At 46.3% G+C, this 19,798-nt stretch overlaps 1 long non-coding RNA gene across 1 annotated transcript; it reads right to left on the reverse strand.

Annotated features, from left to right (window-relative positions):
* Positions 1–5,369: 5,369 nt before the first annotated feature.
* On the reverse strand, positions 5,370–12,863 carry LOC131588657 (uncharacterized). The gene is made up of 3 exons (XR_009279630.1): positions 12,142–12,863; positions 10,025–10,052; positions 5,370–5,461 (listed from the first exon to the last, which is right to left on the reverse strand). It is a non-coding gene; the product is annotated as an uncharacterized LOC131588657 (long non-coding RNA).
* Positions 12,864–19,798: the final 6,935 nt, after the last annotated feature.

A 19,798-nucleotide genomic window follows, 5' to 3' on the forward strand; every position in this document is an offset into this window, starting at 1 on the left:
TGATCATCTCATGATCATCTCATGGTCACCTCATGCTCACAGTCATCTCCCAGTCACCTCGTGATCATGGTCACACATGGCCATGCTGTGTTGTGGTCATCTCATACTCATCTCTTCCTCACAATCATCTCATGCTCATGGTCACCTCACAGTCATGCTCATCTCATTGGAATGGTCAGCCCATGGTCATGGTCATTCCATGGCCATGGTTTTGTCATGGTCACGGTCATGGTCATTGCACGGTTCTGGTCATTTTATGATCATGTCACGATCAACTCATTTGCCACCATCTTACCAAGGTCATCTCTCAGTGGTGGTTGGGTCATGGTCACCGTTATCTCATGATCTCACGTCCATCACATGGTCGTTTCCTGATAGTCATCATCTCATCCTCTCAGTCACCTCATTGTCATGGTCATCTCATGGTCACAATCACATCATGGTCACCTCATGGTCAACTCATGGCCAACCATAACATGGTCATTTCATGGTTGTGGTTGTGTCATGGTCACGGTCATCTCATAGTCAAGGCCATTTCCTGATCACCATCATCTCATGGTCATGGTCATCTCATTGCAATGGTCCTGGTTCTGTCAAGTTCATATCACGGTCATGGTCATCTCATGGTCAGCCCATGGTCATCCCAGAGTCAACTCATGGCCACATTCATACCATGGTCATCTCATAGCCATGGTTGTGTCATGGTCAGAATCATCTCAAGGTCTCAGTCGTCTTCTGAGCACCACCATCTCCTGCTAATGGTCATCTCACGGTCATCTCATGATCCTGAGCACCACGTGGCTGTGTCATGGTCATCTCATGGTTACAGTCCTCTCATGGCCATAGTCATGATCATGGTCATCTCAGGATAGTCCATCGCATGGTCATTTTCTGATAGTCATCATCTCATCCTCTCAGTCATCTCATTGTCATGGTCATCTCACGGTCACAATCACATCATGGTCATCTCATGGTCAACTCATGGCCAATCATAACACGGTCATTTCATGGTTGTGGTTGTGTCATGGTCACGGTCATCTCATGGTCAGCTCATGATCATCTGAGAGTCAACTCATGGCAACATCCATACCATGGTCATCTCATAGTCATGGTTGTGTCATGGTCAGAATCATCTCATGATCACGGTCATGTCCTGAGCACCAGCACCTCCTGCTCATGGTCAGGATCACGTTACAGTCATGGTTGTGTCATTGTCATTTCTTGGTTGCAACACCGCGCACGTGGACAGCTCACACTCATCATCATGTCATGGTCACAGTCGTGGACATTTCTTGATGACCTCATGGCCATGGCTGTGTCATGATCATCTCACGGTCATCTCTTCGTCTCAATATCTCATGCTCATGGTCATCTCACAGTAGTAGTTGGGTCATCGTCACTGTCATGGACATTTCCTGATCACCATCATCTCATGCTCATGGTCAGCTCGCTGTATTGATCATCTCATAGTTGCCTCATGGTCAAGGTCATCTTGTGGTCATGGTCATCTCCTTATCGCCATCATCTCATCGTCGTGATCACCCCATGGTCACAATCATTTCACAGCCACGGTCATCTTGTGGCCACCTCATGGCCATCTCTTAATCCCAATCATCTCATGCTCATGGTTGTCTCATGGTCATTGCATGGTCATGGTCATCTCATGGTATCAATCATCTCATACCACAGGTGTGCCATGGTCATCTCACGGTCACCTCATGGCCACAATCACATCACGGTCATCTTACAGTCGTGATTGTGTCACAGTCATGGTTATTCCAGGGTTGTGGTCATCTCATTACAATGACCACCTCATGGTCTTGATCACCACATGGCCATGCTGTGCTGTGGTCATCTCTTGGCCACAATCACCACCTGCTCACAGTCATGTCATGGTCATCTCCGGCTGAGGGTCATCTCATTGTTACCTCATGGTCATCTCATGGTCAGCTCGTGGCCACAATCACATCATGGTCACCTCACAGCTGTGCTTGTGTCATGGCCATGGTTATCTCTTGGTCAGCTCATAGTCAGAATCATGTCATGATCTGGGTCATTTCATGGTTGTGTTTGTATTATGGTCACAGTCATGGTCATCTCACGGCCTTGACCACCACATGGCCATGCTTGCGGTGTGGTCATATCTCAGTCACAGTCATCACACGCTCATGGTCACCCCATGGTCATGGTCGTGTCATGGACATGTTCATGGTCATATCACTGTAATGGTCATCTTATGATCATGGGTGTGTCATGGTCATGATAATCTCGTCATCATCTCATGGTCACCTCATGGTCACAGTCATCTCACTGTAAGGGTCATCTCACAGTCACCTCATCATCATGGTCACACATGGCCATGGTGTGTTGTGGTCATCTCATGGTCATCTCTTGGTCACAATCATCTCATGCTCATGGTCACCTCACAGTCATGCTCATCTCATTGGAATGGTCATCCCATGATCATGGTCATTCCATGGCCATGGTTTTGTCATGGCCACGGTCATGGTCATTGCACGATTCTGGTAATTTTATGATCATCTCACGATCAACTCATTTGCCACCATCTTATCATGGTCATCTCTCAGTGGTGGTTGGGTCATGGTCACCGTTATCTCATGATCACAGTCATCTCATGGTCATGGTCATTTCCTGATAGTCATCATCTCATCCTCTCAGTCATCTCATTGTCATGGTCATCTCATGGTTACTGTCCTCTCATGGCCATAGTCATGATCATGGTCATCTCAGGATAGTCCATCGCATGGTCATTTTCTGATAGTCATCATCTCATCCTCTCAGTCATCTCATTGTCATGGTTATCTCATGGTCCCAATTACATCATGGTCACCTCATGGTCAACTCATGTTCACAATGATCTCATGAGCATGGTCATCTCATGGTCATCTCTTGGCCACAGTCATCACATGCTTAAAGTAATCTCACATTCATGGTTGTCTCATTGCGATGGTCCATGACCATGGCTGTGTCATGGTCACAGTCGGGGTCATTGCATTCTCATGGTTGTCTCGTGCTCATGGTCATCTCATGGTTACAATCATCTCATGGTTATCTCATGGTCAACCATAACATGGTCATTTCATGGTTGTGGTTGTGTCATGGTCACAGTCATCTCATGGTCACGGCCATTTCCTGATCACCATCCTCTCATGGTCATCTCACAGTCACCTCATGGTCACGATCATCTCACAGCCATGGTCATGTCATCGTCATGTCATGGCAATGATTTCGTTTTTGTCTTCTCATACTCATGGTCATCTCACTGTAATGGCCATGTACCTGTCACCTCATGATCATGGTCAGACATGGCCATGGTGTGTTGTGGTCATCTCATGGTCCTCTCTTGGTCACAGTCATTTCATGCTCATGGTCACCTCACAGTCATGTTTATATTGTTGTAATGGTCATTCCATGGTCGTGGTCATCTCATGATCAGCTCATGGTCAGCTCATGGTCATCCCAGAGTCAACTCATGGCCACATCCATACCATGGTCATCTCATAGCCATGGTTGTGTCATGGTCAGAATCATCTCATGGTCACAGTCATGTCCTGAGCACCAGCATCTCCTGCTCATGGTCATCTCATGGTCAGTATTATGTTATGGTCATGGTCGTGTCATGGTCATTTCATGGTCATCTCATAGTCAGCTCATGGACATCTCGTGGTCATCTCATGGTCATCTCATGGTCAGCTCATGGTCATCCCAGAGTCAACTCATGGCCACATCCATACCGTGGTCGTCTCATAGCCATGGTTGTGTCATGGTCAGCATCATCTCATAGTCACGGTCATGTCCTGAGCACCAGCACCTCCTGCTCATGGTCAGGATCACGTTACGGTCATGGTCATGTCGTGGTCATTTCTTGGTCTCAACACCGCGCCCAAGGTCAGCTCACAGTCATCGTCATGTCATGGTCACCGTCATGGGCATTTCTTGATGACCTCATGGCCATGGCTGTGTCATGGTCATCTCATGGTCACCTCATGATCCTGACCGCTACATGCCTGTGTCGTGGTCATCTCATGGTCACACTCCTCTCATGATCATAGTCATGGCCTTGTTCATCTCTTGGTCTCAATATCTCATGTTTGTGGTCATCTCACAGTTGTAGTTGTGTCATCATCACAGTCATGGGCATTTCCTGATCACGATCATCTTATGCTCATGGTCAGCTCATGGTCATACCATGGTCATCTCACGCTCAGTTCATGCTCAGCTCATGGTCATCTCACGGTCATCTCGTGGTCACCTCATGGTCAGCTCATGGTCATCTCATGGTTATCTTGTGGTCATCCCATGGTCATCTCATGGTCAGCTCATGGTCAGCTCATGGTCATCTCTTGGTCGCAGTCATCACATGCTCAAAGTAATCTCACATTCATGGTCATCTCATTGCGATGGTCCATGATCATGGCTGTGTCATGGTCACAGTCAGGGTCATTGCATGCTCATGGCCATCTCATGCTCATGGTCATCTCATACTCATGGTCATCTCATGGTTACAATCACCTCATGGTTATCTCATGGTCAACTCATGGCCAACCATAACTTGGTCATTTCATGGTTGTGGTTGTGTCATGGTCACAGTCATCTCATGGTCATGGACATTTCCTGATCACCATCCTCTCATGGTCATCTCACAGTCACCTCATGGTCATGATCATCTCACAGCCATGGTCATGTCATGGTCATGTCACAGCCATGTCATGGACATGATTCTGTTTTGGTCTTCTCATACTCATGGTCATCTCACTGTAATGGCCATGTACCTGTCACCTAATGATCATGGTGGCACATGGCCATGGTGTGTTGTGGTCATCTCATGGTCATCTCTTGGTCACAGTCATTTCATGCTCATGGTCACCTCATGGTCATGTTTATATTGTTGTAATGGTCATTCCATGGTTGTGGTCATCTCATGGTCATGGTCATCTTATGACCATTTCATGGTCATGGTCATTTCCTGATCACCATCATCTCATGGTCATGGTCACCTCATTGTAATGGTCCTGGTTCTGTCAAGTTCATATCATGGTCATGGTCATTATATGGTCACTGTCATCTCAAGGTCATGGTTGTGTCATGGTCACCTCATGGTCATGGTTATCTCATGATCATCTTGTGGTCATTTCATGGTCACTGTCCTGTCATGGTCATGTCATCTCACAGTTGTGGTCACCTCATAGTCATGGTCATCTCACAGCCATCTCAGAATCACCTCATGGTCACAATGGTCTCATGGCCATGGTTGTGTTGTGGTCATCTCATGGTCATCTCTTGGTCACAATCATCTCATGCTCGTAGTTGCCTCATTATGGTCATCTCATGGTCATTGTATCACGACCATGGTCATCTCTTGCTCATCTCATGGTCTTTATGACCCCATGCCCATGGTTAAGTCATGGTCACCTCATGGTCATCGCATGACCTTGATCACCTCATGGGTGTGTCATGGTCATGAAATGCTCATGGTCATCTCATGGTCATCTTATGGCCACAGTGATGTCATGGCCACAGTTATAGTCATGTCATGGTCATTTCCTGAGCACCATCATCTCATGTTCATTGTTGTCTCCTGATCACAATCATCTCATGGTCATGGTCCTCTCATGGTCACGATCTCATGCTCATGGCTGTGTCGTGGTCATCGGTTGGTCACAGTCCTCTCATGCTCATGATCATCTCATGGTCATCACATGGTCATCATCATGATCATCTCATGGTCAACTCATGGCCACAATCATCCCATGGTCATCTATGGTCATGGTTGTGTCACGGTCACAGTCATGGTCATCTCATGGTCACAGTCATGGCCACAAACATCTCATGGTCATGTTTGTGTCATGGTCACAGTCATGGTCATCTCATGGTCTCAGTCACCTCATACCACAGGTGCATCATGGTCCTCTCATGGTCAGCTCATGGCCACAATCACATCATGGTCTCCTCACAGCTGTGGTTGTGTCATGGCCATGGTTATCTCTTGCTCAACTCATAGTCAGAATCATGTCATGATCTCGAGCATTTCATGGTTGTGATTGTATTATGGTCACAGTCATGGTCATCTCATGGCCTTGACCACCACATGGTCCTGTTTGTGTTGTGGTCATGTCTCGGTCACAGTCATCACATGCTCATGATCACCCCATGGTCATGGTCGTGTCATGGTCACATTCATGGTCATCTCACTGTAATGGTCATCTTATGATCATAGGTGTGTCATGGTCATGATAATCTCATGATCATCTCATGGTCACTTCATGGTCTTGATCATCTCATGGTCACAGTCATCTCACTGTAATGGTCATCTCACACTCACCTCATGAACATGGTCACACATGGCCATGGTTTGTTGTGATCATCTCATGCTCATCTCTTGGTCACAATCATCTCATGCTCAGTGTCACCTCACAGTCATGCTCACGTCATTGCAATGGTCATCTCATGATCATGGTCATTCCATGGCCATGGCTGTGTCATGGTCACGGTCATGGCCATTGCACGGTTCTGGTCATTTTATGATCATCTCATGATCAACTCATTTGCCACCATCTTATCATGGTCATCTCTCAGTGGTGGTTGGGTCATGGTCACCGTTATCTCATGATCTCACGTCCATCACATGGTCTTTTCCTGATAGTCATTATCTCATCCTCTCAGTCATCTCATGGTCATGGTCATCTCATGGTCACAATCACATCATGGTCACCTCATGGTCAACTCATGGCCAATCATAACATGGTCATTTCATGGTTGTGGTTGTGTCATGGTCACGGTCATCTCATAGTCAAGGCCATTTCCTGATCACCATCATCTCATGGTCATCTCATTGCAATGGTCCTGGTTCTGTCAAGTTCATATCACGGTCATGGTCATCTCATGGTCAGCCCATGGTCATCCCAGAGTCAACTCATGGCCACATTCATACCGTGGTCATCTCATAGCCATGGTTGTGTCATGGTCAGAATCATCTCAAGGTCTCAGTCGTCTTCTGAGCACCACCATCTCCTGCTCATGGTCATCTCATGGTCATCTCATGATCCTGAGCACCACGTGGCTGTGTCATGGTCATCTCATGGTTACAGTCCTCTCATGGCCATAGTCATGATCATGGTCATCTCAGGATAGTCCATCGCATGGTCATTTTCTGATAGTCATCATCTCATCCTCTCAGTCATCTCATTGTCATGGTCATCTCATGGTCACAATCACATCATGGTCATCTCATGGTCAACTCATGGCCAATCATAACATGGTCATTTCATGGTTGTGGTTGTGTCATGGTCACGGTCATCTCATGGTCAGCTCATGATCATCTGAGAGTCAACTCATGGCAACATCCATACCATGGTCATCTCATAGTCATGGTTGTGTCATGGTCAGAATCATCTCATGATCACGGTCATGTCCTGAGCACCAGCATCTCCTGCTCATGGTCAGGATCACGTTACAGTCATGGTTGTGTCATTGTCATTTCTTGGTTGCAACACCGCGCACGTGGACAGCTCACACTCATCATCATGTCATGGTCAAAGTCGTGGACATTTCTTGATGACCTCATGGCCATGGCTGTGTCATGATCATCTCACGGTCATCTCTTTGTCTCAATATCTCATGCTCATGGTCATCTCACAGTAGTAGTTGGGTCATCGTCACTGTCATGGACATTTCCTGATCACCATCATCTCATGCTCGTGGTCAGCTCGCCATATTGATCATCTCATAGTTGCCTCATGGTCAAGGTCATCTTGTGGTCATGGTCATCTCCTTATCGCCATCATCTCATTGTCGTGATCACCCCATGGTCACAATCATTTCACAGCCACGGTCATCTTGTGGCCACCTCATGGCCATCTCTTAATCCCAATCATCTCATGCTCATGGTTGTCTCATGGTCATTGCATGGTCATGGTCATCTCATGGTATCAATCATCTCATACCACAGGTGTGCCATGGCCATCTCATGGTCACCTCATGGCCACAATCACATCACGGTCATCTTACAGTCGTGATTGTGTCACACTCATGGTTATTCCAGGGTTGTGGTCATCTCATTACAATGACCATCTCATGGTCTTGATCACCACATGGCCATGCTGTGCTGTGGACATCTCTTGGTCTCAATCACCACATGGTCACGGTCATGTCATGGTCATCTCCTGCTCATGGTCATCTCATTGTTACCTCATGGTCCTCTCATGGTCAGCTCGTGGCCACAATCTCATCATGGTCACCTCACAGCCGTGCTTGTGTCATGGCCATGGTTATCTCTTGCTCAACTCATAGTCAGAATCATGTCATGATCTCGATCATTTCATGGTTGTGTTTGTATTATGGTCACAGTCATGGTCATCTCATGGCCTTGACCACCACATGGTCATGCTTACGGTGTGGTCATATCTCAGTCACAGTCATCACACGCTCATGGTCACCCCATGGTCATGGTCGTGTCATGGTCATGTTCATGGTCATGTCACTGTAATGGTCATCTTACGATCATGGGTGTGTCATGGTTATGATAATCTCGTCATCATCTCATGGTCACCTCATGGTCACAGTCATCTCACTGTAAAGGTCATCTCACAGTCACCTTATCATCATGGTCACACATGGCCATGGTGTCTTGTGATCATCTCATGGTCATCTCTTGGTCACAATCATCTCATGCTCATGGTCACCTCACAGTCATGCTCATCTCATTGGAATGGTCAGCCCATGATCATGGTCATTCCATGGCCATGGTTGTGTCATGCTCACAGTCATGGTCATTGCACGATTCTGGTCATTTTATGATCATCTCACAATCAACTCATCTGCCACCATCTTATCATGGTCATCTCTCAGTGGTGGTTGGGTCATGGTCACCGTTATCTCATGATCACAGTCATCTCATGGTCATGGTCATTTCCTGATAGTCATCATCTCATCCTCTCAGCCATCTCATTGTCATGGTCATCTCATGGTCACAATCACGTCATGGTCGTCTCATGGTCAACTCATCTTCACAATGATCTCATGAGCATGGTCAGCTCATGGTCATCTCTTGGCCACAGTCATCACATGCTTAAAGTAATCTCACACTCATGGTTGTCTCATTGTGATGGTCCATGACCATGGCTGTGTCACGGTCACAGTCGGGGTCATTGCATTCTCATGGTTGTCTCATGCTCATGGTCATCTCATGGTCACAATAACCTCATGGTCATCTCATGGTCAACTCATGGTCAATCACAACATGGTCATTTCATGGTTGTGGTTGTGTCATGGTCACAGTCATCTCATGGTCACAGTCATTTCCAGATCACCATCATCTCATGGTCATATCACAGTCACATCATGGTCATGATCATCTCACAGCCATGGTCATGTCATGGTCATGTCACAGTTATGTCAGGGCCAGGATTCTGTTTTGGTCTTCTCATGCTCAAGGTCATCTCACTGTAATGGCCATGTCCCTGTTACCTCATGATCATGGTCACACATGGCCATGGTGTGTTGTGGTCATCTCATGGTCATCTCTTGGTCACAGTCATTTCATGCTCATGGTAACCTCATAGTCATGGTCATCTCATTGCAATGGTCATTCCATGGCTGTGGTCATCTCATGGTCAGTCATCTCATGGCCATTTCATGGTCATGGTCATTTCCTGATCATCATCATCTCATGGTCATGGTCATCGCATTGTAATGGTCATGGTTCTGTCAAGTTCATATCATGGTCATGGTCATCTCATGATCATTTTGTGGTCATCTCATGGTCACTATCCTGTCATGGTCATGTCATCTCACAGTTGTGGTCATCTCATAGTCATGGTCATCTCACAGTCATCTCAGAATCACCTCATGGTCACAATGGTCTCATGGCTATGGTTGTGTTGTCATCTCATGGTCATCTCTTGGTCACAATCATCACATGCTCATAGTTGCCTTGTTATGGTCATCTCATGGTCATTATATCACGACCATGGTCATCTCTTGCTCATCTCATGGTCTTTATGACCCCATGGACATGCTTCAGTCATGGTCACCTCATGGTCATCTCATGACCTTGATCACCTCATGGCTGTGTCATGGTCATGATAAACTCACGATCATCTCACGGTCACCTCATGATCTTGATCATCTCATGGTCACAGTCATCTTACTGTACGGGTCATGTCCCAGTCACCTCATCATCATGGTCACACATGGCCAAGGTGTCTTGAGATCATCTCATGGTCATCTCTTGGTCATAATCATTTCATGCTCTTGGTCACCTCACAGTCATGCTCATCTCATTGGAATGGTCATCCCATGATCATGGTCATTCCATGGCCATGGTTGTGTCATGGTCACAGTCATGGTCAAGGCATGGTTATGGTCATTTTATGATAATCTCATGATCAACTCATTTGCCACAATCATATCATGGTCATCTCTCAGTGGTGGTTGGGTCATTGTCACCATTATCTCATGATCTCACATCCATCGCATGGTCGTTTCCTGATAGTCATCATCTCATCCTCTCAGTCATCTCATTGTCATGGTCATCTCATGGTCACAATCACGTCATGGTCATCTCATTGTCAACTCGTGGCCAATCCTAACATGGTCATTTCATGGTTGTGGTGGTGTCATGGTCATGGTCATCTCATGGTCAACTCATGGTCATCCCAGGGTCAACTCATGGCCACATTCATACCATGGTCATCTCATAGCCATGGTTGTGTCATGGTCAGAATCATCTCATGGTCACGGTCATGTCCTGAGTGCCAGCATCTCCTGTTTATGGTCATCTCATGGTCAGGATCACGTTACGGTCATGGTTGTGTCATGGTCATTTCTTGGTTGCAACACAGCTCCCATGGTCAGCTCACAGTTATCATCATGTCATGGTCACAGTCATGGACATTTCTTGATGACCTCATGGCCATGGCTGTGTCATGGTCATCTCATGTTCATACTCCTCTCATGGTCATAGTCATGGTCATCTCTTGGTGATCTCTTGGTCTCAATATCTCATGTTTATGGTCATCTCACAGTCGTAGTTGTGTCATCATCACAGTCATGGGCATTTCCTGATCACAATCATCTCGTGCTCATTGTCAGTTCATGGTCATACCATGGTCAGCTCATGGTCAGTTCACGCTCAGCTCATGGTCATCTCACGGTCATCTCGTGGTCATCTCATGGTCAGCTCATGGTCATCTCATGGTTATCTCGTGGTCATCCCATGGTCATCTCATGGTCATCTCTTGGTCACAGTCATCACATGCTCAAAGAAATCTCACACTCATGGTCATCTCATTGTGGTGGTCCATGATCATGGCTGTGTTATGGTCACAGTCGTGGTCAGTTCATGCTCATGGCCATCTCATGCTCATGGTCATCTCATGGTCACAATAACCTCATGGTCATCTCACGGTCAACTCATGGTCAATCATAACATGGTCATTTCATGGTTGTGGTTGTGTCGTGGTCACAGTCATCTCATGGTCATGGCCATTATCTGATCACCATCATCTCATGGTCATCTCACAGTCACCTCATCGTCACGATCATCTCACAGCCATGGTCATGTCATGGTCATGTCATAGTCACGTAACGGCCATGATTCTGTTTTGGTCTTCTCATACTCACGGTCATCTCACTGTAATGGTCATGTCCCTGTCACCTCATGATCATGATCACACATGGCCATGGTGTGTTGTGGTCATCTCATGGTCATCTCTTGCTCACAGTCATTTCATACTCATGATCACCTCATAGTGATGGTTATATTGTTGTAATGGTCATTCCATGGTCGTGGTCATCTCATGGTCAGTCATCTCATGGCCATTTCATGGTCATGGTCATTTCCTCACCACCATCTTCTCATGATCATGGTCATCTCATTGTAATGGTCCTGGTTCTGTCAAGTTCATATCATGGTCATGGTCATCATATCGTCATGGTCATCATATCGTCATGGTCATCTCAAGGTCATTGTTGTGTCATGATCACCTCATGGTCACGGTCATCTCATGATCATCTTGTGGTTATCTCATGGTCACTATCCTGTCACGGTCTTGATCCTGTCATGGTCATGTTCTGGTTATCTCATAGTCGTGGTCATTATTGCATCAAAGTCATGCTCACCTCATGGTCATCTCATGGTCAACTCATGGCCACAATCATCTCATGGTCATCTATGGTCATGGTTGTATCACGGTCAAAGTCATGGCCATCTCATGGTAACAGTCATGGCCACAATCATCTCATGGTCATCTCATGGTCATGGTTGTGTCATGGTCACTGTCACGGTCATCTCATGGTCTCAATCACCTCATACCACAGGTGTGTCATGGTCATCTCATGGTCATCTCATGGTCACAATCACATCATGGTCATCTTACAGTCGTGGTTGTGTCACAGTCATGGTTATTCCATGGTCGTGGTCATCTCATTGGAATGACCATCTCATGGTGTTGATCATCACATGGCCATGCTGTGCTGTGGTCATCTCTTGGTCATCTCTTGGTCACAATCACCACATGCTCACGGTCATGTCATGGTCATCTCCTGATCATGGTCATCTCATTGTTACCTCATGGTCATCTCATGGTCAGCTCGTGGCCACAACCACATCATGTTCACCTCACAGCTGTGGTTGTGTCATGGACATGGTTATCTCTTGGTCATCTCATAGTCAGGATCATGTCATGATCTCGAGCATTTCATGGTTGTGGTTGTATTATGGTCACAGTCATGGTCATCTAATGGCCTTGACCACCACATGGCCATGGTTGCGTTGTGGTCATGTCTCGGTCACAGTCATCACGCGCTCATGGTCAGCCCATGGTCATGGTCGTGTCATGGTCACATTCATGGTCATTCCATGGTTCTGGTCATTTTATGATCCTCTCATGATCAACTCATTTGCCACCATCTTATCATGGTCATCTCTCAGTGGTGGTTGGGTCATGGTCACCGTTATCTCATGATCTCACGTCCATCGCATGTTCGTTTCCTGATAGTCATCATCTCATCCTCTCAGTCATGTCATTGTCATGGTCATCTCATGGTCAACTCCTGGCCAATCATAACATGGTCATTTCGTGGTTGTGGTTCAGACATGGTCATGGTCATGGTCATCTCTTGGTCAGCTCATAGTCAGAATCATGTCATGATCTCGGTCATTTCATGGTTGTGGTTGTATTACGGTCACAGTCATGGTCATCTCATGGCCTTGACTACCACATGGCCATGGTTGCGTTGTGGTCATATCTTGGTCTCAATATCTCATGCTCATGGTCACCCCATGGTCATGGTTGTGTCATGGTCATCTCATGTTCAGCTCATGGTCAGCTCATGGTCATCTCATGGTGAGCTCAGGGTCAGCCCATGGAAAGCTCATGGTCAGGATCACGTTACAGTCATGGTCGTGTCATGGTCATTTCTGGGTCACAACACCACGCCCATGGTCAGCTCACAGTCATCATCATGTCATGGTCACAGTCATGGACATTTCATGATGACCTCATGGCCATGGCTGTGTCATGGTCATCTCACGGTCACACTCCTCTCATGATCATGGTCTGGGTCATGGTCCTCTCTTGGTCTCAATATCTCATGCTCATGGTCATCTCACAGTCGTAGTTGTGTCATCATCACAGTCATGGTCATTTCCTGATCACCATCATTTCATGCCCATGGTCAGCTCGCTGTAATGGTCATCTTGTGATTGCCTCATGCTCATGGTCATCTCGTGCTCATGGTCATCTCCTTATCACCATCATCTCATCGTCGTGGTCAGCCATGGTCACAATCATTTCATAGCCACGGTCATCTTGTGGTCACCTCATGGTCATCTCTTAATCCCAATCAACTCATGCTCATGGGTGTGTCATGGTCATTGCATGGTCATGGTCACATTCATGGTCATCTCACTGTAATGGTCATCTTATGAACATGGGTGTGTCATGGTCATGATCATCTCATGGTCACCTCATGGTCACCGTCATCTCACTGTAAGGGTCATCTCACAGTCACCTCATGATCATGGTCACACATGGCCATGGTGTGTTGTGATCATCTCATGGTCATCTCTTGGTCACAATCATCTCATGCTCAGTGTCACCTCACAGTCATGCTCATCTCATTGGAATGGTCATCCCATGATCATGGTCATTCCATGGCCATGGTTGTGTCATGGTCACGGTCATGGTCATTGCACGGTTCTGGTCATTTTATGATCATCTCATGATCAACTCATTTGCCACAATCTTATCATGGTCATCTCTCAGTGGTGGTTGGGTCATGGTCACCGTTATCTCATGATCTCACATCCATCGCATGGTCGTTTCCTGATAGTCATCATCTCATCCTCTCAGTCATCTCATTGTCATGGTCATCTCATGGTCACAATCACATCATGGTCACCTCATGGCTATCTCATGTTTACAATGATCTCATGAGCATGGTCATCTCATGGTCATCTCTTGGTTGGAGTCATCACATGCTCAAAGTAATCTCACATTCATGGTCATCTCATTGTGATGGTCCATGACCATGGCTGTGTCATGGTCACAGTCGGGGTCATTGCATGCTCATGGCCATCTCATACTCATGGTCATCTCATGGTCACAATCACCTCATGGTCATTTCATGGTCAACTCATGGCCAATCATAACATGGTCATTTCATGGTTGTTGTTGTGTCATGGTCATGGTCATCTCATGGTCACGGCCATTTCCTGATCACCATCCTCTCATGGTCATCTCACAGTCACATCATGGTCATGATCATCTCACATCCATGGTCATGTCATGGTCATGTCACAGCCATGATTCTGTTTTGGTCTTTGTAGGAGACCCTTTCTGGGGACGGTGTGAGACACGACAAAGACCTCTATAAGCGAGTTAGGTGTTAGCAGTTTATTTCAGGGTGTGGGATAGAGAGAGAAGGAACCTGCTGTGAGCCAGCAGATAGAGCTCAAAACGGGCTCAGAGAGAGCAATACAAAAGAGGGTAAAATACGAATACATGAGTTCAAGACTTTAAGATTGTTAAGAAAGAGAGGAACAGAACAGAAGTGAGAGAGCCGGGAAAAAGAGATGTAAGAGTGTAGAAAGAGTGAGGCAAGAGGGCTAAGAGAGCATAGCAAGAGAGTAGCAAGAGAGAGAGAGACTAAGAGAGCCAAGAGCGTTAAGAGAGAGCTAGGAGAGACCAAGAGAGAGAACTCTCTTTTACAATTACTTATGTAACCTATACATATGAATATTCTATTCCTTTACCAACCAATCTTTCTAAGTATCCTAATACAGTAACATTTGTGTGTGACCTATAGAAATCACTGTTTTATCTCAGGGTCCTTCAGACCTTTCCTTATAAGGCTGGGAAGAGGGGTCTCAGCTTAGTTTTATTGGGGGAAAGAATGTGTTCTGGCACACCAGCCTGGTTTCTTTGAATTATTCAAACCGTGCTATCATTTATATTTCTTCCTTAGCCTTTCTGGCTACAGAGACATATTTATAATTTCTTTCTAATTCTACCTTCCCAACAGGTCTTCTCATGCTCAAGGTCATCTCACTGTAAGGGTCATGTCCCTGTCACGTCATGATCATGGTCACACATGGCCATGGTGTGTTGTGGTCATCTCATGGTCATCTCTTGGTCACAGTCATTTCATGCTCATGGTCACCTCATAGTCATGGTCATCTCATTGTAATGGTCATTCCATGGTCGTGGTCATCTCATGGTCAGTCATCTCATGGCCATTTCATGGTCATTGTCATTTCCTGATCAATATCTTCTCATGGTCATGGTCATCTCATTGCAATGGTCATGGTTCTGTCAAGTTCATACTATGGTCATGGTCATCATATGGTCATGGTTGTGTCATGGTCACCTCATGGTCACGGTTATCTCATGATCATCTTGTGGTCATCTCATGGTCACTATCCTGTCATGGTCTTGATGCTGTCATGGTCACGCTGTGGTTATCTCATAGTTGTGGTCATTGTTGTATCAAGGTCATGGTCATCTCTTGTTCATCTCATGGTCTTTATGACCCCATGGCCATGGTTAAGTCATGGTCACCTCATGGTCATCTCATGACCTTGATCACCTCAAGGCTGTGTCATGGTCATGATAACCTTGTGATCATCTCATGGTCACCTCACAGTCATGCTCATCTCATTGGAATGGTCATCCCATGATCATGGTCATTCCATGGCCATGGCTGTGCCATGATCATGGTCATGGTCATTGCACAGTTCTGGTCATTTTATGATCATCTCATGATCAACTCATCTGCCACCATCTTATCATGGTCATCTCTTGTCTGTGGTTGGGTCATGGTCACCGTTATCTCATGATCACAGTCATCTCATGGCCATCACAAGGTCATGGTCATTTCCTGATAGTCATCATCTCATCCTCTCAGTCATCTCATTCTCATGGTCATCTCATGGCCATTTCTGGATGGTCTCATGGCCATGGCTGTGTCATGGTCATCTCGTGGTCATCTCTTGGTCTCAATATCTCATGCTCATGGTCATCTCACAGTCGTAGCTGTGTCATCGTCACTGTCATGGGCATTTCCTGATCACCATCATCTCATGCTCATAGTCAGCTCGCCGTAATGGTCATCTCATGGTTGCCTCATGCTCATGGTCGCCTCATGCTCATGGTCATCTCGTGCTCATGGTCATCTCCTTATCACCATCATCTCATCGTCATGGTCACCCCATGGTCACAATCATTTCACAGCCACCGTCATCTTGTGGTCACCTCCTGGTCATCTCTTAATCCCAATCATCTCATGCCCATGGTTGTGTCATGGTCATTGCATGGTCATGGTCATCTCATGGTCATGGCCATTTCCTGTTCACCATCATCTCATGGTCATGGTCATCTCATTACAATGGTCCTGGTTCTGTCAAGTTCATATCATGGTCATGGTCACCTCATGATCAGCTCATGGTCAGCTCATGGTCATCCCAGGGTCAACTCATAGCCACATTCATACCATGGTCATCTCATAGCCATGGTTGTGTCATGGTCAGAATCATCTCATGGTCACAGTTGTCTTCTGAGCACCAGCATCTCCTGCTCATGGTCATCTCATGGTCAGGATCATGTTATGGCCATGGTCGTCTCACGGTCATTTCATGGCCATCTCATGGTCAACTCATGGCCAATCATAACATGGTCATTTCATGGTTGTGGTTGTGTCATGGTCATGGTCATCTCATGGTCAGCTCATGGTCATCCCAGGGTCAACTCATGGCCACATTCATACCATGGTCATCTCATGGTCATCCCAGGGTCAACTCATGGCCACATTCATACCATGGTCATCTCATAGCCATGGCTGTGTCATGGTCAGAATCATCTCATGGTCATGGTCATGTCCGGAGCACCAGCATCACCTGATCATGGTCATCTCATGGTCAGGATCACGTTACAGTCATGGTCGTGTCATGGTCATTTCTTGGTCACAACACCACGCCCATGGTCAGCTCACAGTCATCATCATGTCATGGTCACAGTCATGGACATTTCTTGATGACCTCATGGCCATGGCTGTGTCATGGTCATCTCACGGTCACACTCCTCTCATGATCATGGTCTGGGTCATGGTCCTCTCTTGGTCTCAATATCTCATGCTCATGGTCATCTCACAGTCGTAGTTGTGTCATCATCACAGTCATGGTCATTTCCTGATCACCATCATTTCATGCCCATGATCAGCTCGCTGTAATGGTCATCTTGTGGTTGCCTCATGGTCATGGTCATCTCGTGCTCATGGTCATCTCCTTATCACCATCATCTCATCGTCGTGGTCAGCCATGGTCACAATCATTTCATAGCCACGGTCATCTTGTGGTCACCTCATGGTCATCTCTTAATCCCAATCAACTCTTGCTCACAGTTGTGTCATGATCATTGCATGGTCATGGTCACATTCATGGTCATCTCACTGTAATGGTCATCTTATGAACATGGGTGTGTCATGGTCATGATCATCTCATGGTCACCTCATGGTCACCGTCATCTCACTGTAAGGGTCATCTCACAGTCACCTCATGATCATGGTCACACATGGCCATGGTGTGTTGTGATCATCTCATGCTCATCTCTTGGTCACAATCATCTCATGCTCATGGTCACCTCACAGTCATGCTCATCTCATTGGAATGGTCATCCCATGATCATTGTCATTCCATGGCCATGGTTGTGTCATGGTCACGGTCACAGTCATTCCATGGTTCTGGTCATTTTATGATCATCTCAGGATCAACTCATTTGCCACAATCATATCATGGTCATCTCTCAGTGGTGGTTGGGTCATGGTCACCGTTATCTCATGATCACAGTCATCTCATCGACATGGTCGTTTCCTGATAGTCATCATCTCATTCTCTCAGTCACCTCATGGTCACAGTCACGTCATGGTCATTTCATGGTCACCTCATGGCCAATCATAACATGGTCATTTCATGGTTGTGGTTGTGTCATGGTCACGGTCATCTCATGGTCATCTGATGTTCACAGTGATCTCATGAGCATGGTCATCTCTTGGTCACAGTCATCACATGCTCAAAATAATCTCACATGTATGGTCATCTCATTGTGATGGTCCATGACCATGGCTGTGTCATGGGCACAGTCCAGGTCATTGCATGCTCATGGCCATCTCATGCTCATGGTCATCTCATGCTCACAATCACCTCATGGTTATCTCATGGTCATCTCATGGTCACAATCACATCATCGTCATCTCACGGTCAACTCATGGCCAACCATAACATGGTCATTTCATGGTTGTGGTTGTGTCATGGTCATGGTCATCTCATGGTCACAGTCATTTCCTGATCACCATCCGCTCATGGTCATCTCACAGTCACCTCATCGTCACGATCATCTCACAGCCATGGTCATGTCATGGTCATGTCATAGTCATGTCAGGGCCAGGATTCTGTTTTGGTCTTCTCATACTCATGGTCATCTCACTGTAATGGCCATGTACCTGTCACCTCATGATCATGGTCACACATGGCCATGGTGTGTTGTGGTCATCTCATGGTCATCTCTTGGTCACAGTCATTTCATGCTTATGGTCACCTCACAGTCATGGTTATATTGTTGTAATGGTCATTCCATGGTCGTGGTCATCTCATGGTCATGGTCATCTTATGGCCATTTCATGGTCATGGTCATTTCCTGATCACCATCATCTCATGGTCATGGTCATCGCATTGTAATGGTCATGGTTCTGTCAAGTTCATATCATGGTCATGGTCATCATATGGTCACAGTCATCTCAAGGTCGTGGTTGTGTCATGGTCACCTCATGGTCATGGTTATCTCATGATCATCTTGTGGTCATCTCATAGTCACTATCCTGTCATGGTCATGTCATCTCACAGTTGTGGTCACCTCATAGTCATGGTCGTCTCACAGTTATCTCAGAATCACCTCATGGTCACAATGGTCTCATGGCCATGGTTGTGTTGTGGTCATCTCATGGTCATCTCTTGGTCACAATCATCTCATGCTCATAATTGCATCGTTATGGCCATCTCATGGTCATTGTATCACGACCATGGTCATCTCTTGCTCATCTCATGGTCTTTATGATCCCATGGCCATGCTTAAGTCATGGTCACCTCATGGTCATCTCATGACCTTGATCACATCATGGCTGTGTCATGGTCATGATAACCTCATGATCATCTCATGGCAACCTCATGGTCTTGATCATCTCATGGTCTCAGCCATCTCACTGTAAGGGTCATCTCACAGTCACC

This window comes from Poecile atricapillus, chromosome 26 (assembly GCF_030490865.1).
Source record: "Poecile atricapillus isolate bPoeAtr1 chromosome 26, bPoeAtr1.hap1, whole genome shotgun sequence".
Lineage (NCBI taxonomy): Eukaryota > Metazoa > Chordata > Aves > Passeriformes > Paridae > Poecile > Poecile atricapillus.